This window comes from Mytilus californianus, unplaced genomic scaffold, assembly GCF_021869535.1.
Source record: "Mytilus californianus isolate M0D057914Y unplaced genomic scaffold, xbMytCali1.0.p SCAF_5, whole genome shotgun sequence".
NCBI lineage: Eukaryota > Metazoa > Mollusca > Bivalvia > Mytilida > Mytilidae > Mytilus > Mytilus californianus.
This window is the reverse complement of record NW_026262701.1, coordinates 88,613,527-88,619,067: the sequence shown is the minus strand read 5'-3', so window position 1 is coordinate 88,619,067 and position 5,541 is coordinate 88,613,527. Positions and strand designations below refer to the sequence as shown.

Below are 5,541 nucleotides of genomic sequence, written 5' to 3'. Positions count from 1 at the left end.
CTACACCTCCATATCCACGGGGCATGTGAGAAGGTAACTTGAATAGGATCATTAGAATCAACTGCTTTACCCGTTCCGGTGAAATCATTATGTAGTTCTTGTAGGATATTGAGTTGTCAGTCATATAACCAGTGCTCTTGGAGAAGAAATATATAATTTTTTTCTCTCGCTCCTGAACTGAATTATCCCCCCCCCCCCTGGACAGTAGGTATGAAAATTTCCGGTTAAAGGACCTGACAATGGGAAAGAACTATTGTTCCATAAAAGACTGTCATAACATGGCCGGAATGATCGGTCGGTTTGGTAAAGTAGTCAAACTGCATCATCTCCCTGGGAACAAAGCCTTGAGATCCGCTTGGATGCGTGCAATCAGCAAATCAAGCAAAACAGTTACACGCAAGTGTGTTCTGACCACTTTCCTGGAGGGCACTGGAGGAACTGGACGAACTTGGCGACACACAGTACCTAGTTTGTTTCTCCCACAGAAGGACTTGAAAGAAGAAAAAACAAGGACAACAGCTAACAGCAAACTATGTAAAACAAGTTTACCACATTTGCCATTTCAACAGATGAAACCAGAGGCAGAAAACCAGTGTGCAAATGCAGCTCCATTTGAATATGCTATTCACTCTTAAGGTTTATCTAATTTTCTATCATTGACTCATTATTAATTGTAGATACTCTTGTGATATTCTTTCAATTTCCACTCATGATTTAAGTTTTGTTACTAAAATACATTTGTCAAACATGTATGTACATTGTACATGTACACGTAAGCACCATGAACTTGATGAAACCATTTAACTAACTTTCAGTTTGTACGATACAGCAGAATACAAAAGGGTAAAATTACTGTACAAATTCAAAATACCTGGACTGTGTCACATTGAAATTGAATGATTTTTTTTTAAAATTAAAAGATATCTTGATACCTCACCAGAATCTGCATGTCTAATAATAGACCTATATGTACAATGTACATGTACCACCAAGTCTGTTTTAACACCCCAATGAATGGTCAACATTCCAAATGAAATAAGTTGTGGAACAAAACTCTCCATCCACTTGACACAATGTTGTACAATGTAAATGTACATTTAATTTGATATAACTGAACACTTCAACAGTTTTTTTTCAAAATACATACATGTACAGAGAGTACAAGATAAAGATTACCCAAAAGTCTTAGAATTGGCATCCGGAAATAAAAATTGAGGACAAAGATGTGAACACTGGTGTTTGCTTTTGATGGAAATACATGTACAATATTCATGCCATTCATGTACATACTTATTTTTGTAAGTTGGTCATTGTGGGTGTTTTTAAATACATACATACATGACTACATTACCACAAAGAATAAAAATGCGGAATGTGTCAAAGAAACATGTATATTTAGTTAATTTTTACACATATTTTCTTCTAGTTATTCAGTCTCAGAAGAAGCTACTGCAGAGAATATTGCAACAATTAAAAAAAGAAATATCAGATGATACTGATTAAGAAAGGTAAGTTTTTTTTTAAAGCCATTAGAATAATGTCTATTACATTTATGCCAGATCTGTCAGCATTTTTTAAGGGATTTTCAAAGACGGCCTTATAATTAATTTTCAACAAACCGAATCACATGTTACAAATTTGTGTACAGTACATCTTTTAACAAACAAAAAAATGGATGTATAAACAGTGGTCTGGTGGTATATATTAAGGCCTTACTGTGAATAACTTTCAATATAAAGATAATAAACTTGTTGTACAATTGCCCATGAGTTAAATTTGGGCAAAGGCTCACACGACACAGCACCAAAATGACAGCATTAAAAAAATCTATAAAATTAACAGCCAGATTTATATAATAAACAATACAGAAAAATATACTTTATACAGCAAGAAATAACAACCAATTAATTAAAGGCTCCTGACTTAAGACATGAACATATAATATAGTATGGTCTTTGTCCTTGCTCCAAAATGATGTGCGTTATTAAAGCAGAAAAAAGCAAATACCACTTCAAGTCTTTAGTTTGACCTGACTCTACATGCTGTACCATATATGAGTGATGTAAATCCATAAAAGGGATTGGGCAAATACAATTTATAAAGTGTTATTTTTATTTTGCTGACATTAAATTAAGATTCTAATGCAATTTTCATGTAACAATTTTTATCATTGGCTAAAAGTTACCATCAAATCCACAGTTGACATGTCGTAACTAAGGAGGAACCCGCCATTTTGATTTGCATGGATCAACAACTATCGATTACTACAATATTATCGAAAATAAAACAACACCTACCTCAAAATCGCCGTTCTGATGTGATTTTATCCAAATTTGAATCGTAGAAGTAACGTAATAACCTTCAGTTTGTAAGTTTTCATTTGTATGACGTCACGTTTAGCCATAACGTCTTCGCACCAAAATCATTCATGAAGTTTCGTGGAATTTTATTTATTTCAAATTTATACATTTTTTCAAGCTCTAGCGTATTATTTCTTTTTGTTATGCATTAGAATCGGAATAACAGTACTGTAGTTGAAGAGTTGCCACCGTCAATTTTGATTTTACGGTCGCAAATTTTCGTTTTACTGTTTCCGCTACGCGTCGCCAGTAAAACTGCATTTGCGACCATCAAATCGCCAATTGATGGTGGCAACTCTTCAACTACAGTACTGTTATTCCTTAATTTTACTTAATATGTCTGTTTTTAGTAAGTTGAATTTACATGTAGATGGGATATTTTCACCTTGACATTACCTCAAAACAATGAGTTTACTGTACATGTACCTCAACCATCCCTATTTTTTTAGTCCGATTGAACCCTAAACTTCTTATTGGAAAATTTATGAATTTGATCAAATTCTGTCCGTTCCTGAAGGGAAACCACAGTACAAAAAATACACTACAACCAGAAATAAATACACAAAATACCAATAGTATATAGAAAACAGCATAAATTGATCTACCATTCAAATTTTTATGATACAGGTAACAATAAACACATAAATTTGTTTCTGGCATATTAACCATTATATGGCAAGCCATTTTACTTTTTATTCTAACTTCCAAGATCTCAGAGTCCAAGATATCTAATGAACTTTTTAAGATATCTCATATAGTTGATAAGATATCTTATATACTTTATAAGATATCTTATATACTTTATAAGATAGCTTATATACTTTATAAGATATCTTTTATACTTTAGATGATATCTTAAAAATCTTATAAAGTTTTTAAGATATCTTGTAAAAACTTTATTATATAAGATATCTGATATAGAATAAAAACACCCTTTCCAAATCCATATATATTTTCAGATTTTCAAATGATTTAAACAAGGATGAGCAGATAGATACAACTGGATTGATCGACTTTGATGATAAGAGTACCAAAGCTTCTTTAAGCAGAACGTCTCTAACTATTCAAGTTTGTCAGCCTGACCTTATCATAGAAAACATAAAGGATTCTGATGAACAAATAGTTTTTTTACACTGGTCTACCAAATTATAAAACGTTCATTGCCTTATTTGAAAGTCTAAAATTAATTGGGGCAGACCGAATGAATGTTGATGACAACTGTATAATGGAAAAATGTTCAAATAGGAAACTACGACTAATAGATGAGTTTCTTATGGTACTTATGAGATTAAGGTTAGGTCTTTTAATAAATGACCTAGAGTTCAGATTTAAAATAACTAATAAGTAGAATATCAAGAATATTCAATTCCTGGATCAATATAATGGAACAAGGATTAAAGTCACTAGTTTATCTACCACCTCTTAGTGTGCTACAAGCAAAGATTCCTAAATGTTTTGCCAATCTCAAAGACACAAGGATAGTACTTGATTGTACAGAAGTTTTAATTCAGACCCCTTCTTCTTTGGAGAATCAATCTCAAACCTATTCAAATTACAAGTCTCACAATACCTTCAAAGCATTAGTTCGGATTAGTATGACTGGTGCTGTTGTGTTTGTTTCAAAAGTGTATGGGGATCTGCTTCTGATGTTTACATTACAAGAAATAGTGGATTAATAGACATGCTTAACAAATGAGATGCTGTCATGGTCGATAAAGTTTTTATTCATTTAAGATCAGATTTTAAAAACAAGGGAATTAAATTGTACTGTCCTCCATTCATGTCATCTTCAAACAAGCAATTCACAAAGTGTGAAGTGGAATGCACCAGAAGAGTAGCCTCTGCAAGAATACACGTTGAGAGAAAGATGGAACAGATAAAAAAAACTATAGAATTCTGCAAGGTGTGATGCCAATCAGTTTAAGTGGTATGGCTGATTCCATATTGTTTGTCTGCAGTGCTTTCCCAAAACTACTACCATCATTAGTAAAGTGAACGAATTTGTGAATTTGGTGTCTATGAACAAATAACCATGGCAAAAATTATTGTAATTCAAAAAAATTCATACATTGATTAATTTGTTAAAACAAGAGGCTGTCGAGTGACAGCAAACCGGATTTCCTCAGAGGTCGAACCCTGAACAGTTGAGCAAGTATGGACACTACATTTAAGCTTAAAACAGCTCTGAATTTGGATTGTGATTGAATATTTGACACGGCATAGGTTTGTGACACTAAATGAATGTGGTCAAAGAACTGAAAAATTTGAAATTGGAAATTTACCTATTATGGTCCAATATCCAAAATCTAAGTACATTGTTAGAATCAGCATATCAAAGAACCCCAAGAATTCAATTTTTTATAAAATAAAACAAAAGTTTAATTATGGACCCTTTGGACCTCAATGTGGACCAATTTGATAAAAGAGCCCACAATCTAAAATCTCTCAATACATGGTTAGATTCAGCATTTCAAAGAACCCCATCAATTCAATTTTTGTTGAATTAAACAAAGTTTAATTTTGGATTCTGATTTGGACCAACATGAAAACTGGGCCCAAAAATCTAATATTTAAATACAGGTTTAGATTCAGCATTTGAAAGAACCCTATATATATTTACTTTATGTTGAAATAACTCAAACTGGATAAATAGTTCTCTAAAATTAGATATGATGTAATTTTTCAAATTATAATCAATAATATAATAACAACAACCAGTGATGACTAAGTTCTCTAAAATTAGATATGATTTAACACTCAAACATTGTTAGAATCAGCATATCAAAGAACCCAAGAATTCAATTTTTGATGAAACTAAACAAAAGTTTAATTTAGGACCCTTTGGACCTCAATGTGGTATTATCTAATTAATAATGAAAATAAATACAGGTTTATATTCAGTATTTCAAAAAACCCTATATATATTCAATTTATGTTGAAACTTTATAAACTTTATATCTATTACATAACCAATAAAATACTCCACTGGGCGCAGCTTGATACGACCGCAGAGGTCGAACCCTGAACAGTTGGGGCAAGTATGGACACAACATTCAAGCTTGATACAGCTCTGAATTTGGATTGTGATTAAATATTTGACACAGCATAGGTTTTTGACACAGAATGAATGTGGTCTAAGAACTTAAAAAATTTTAATTTACCTATTATGGTCCAATATCCA

The 5,541-nt window shown here is 32.1% G+C and overlaps 1 pseudogene; it reads left to right on the top strand.

Moving 5' to 3' along the window:
• Positions 1-239: 239 nt before the first annotated feature.
• LOC127702806 (uncharacterized) lies at positions 240-4,036 on the top strand (annotated as a pseudogene).
• The last annotated feature ends 1,505 nt before the right edge of the window (positions 4,037-5,541 follow it).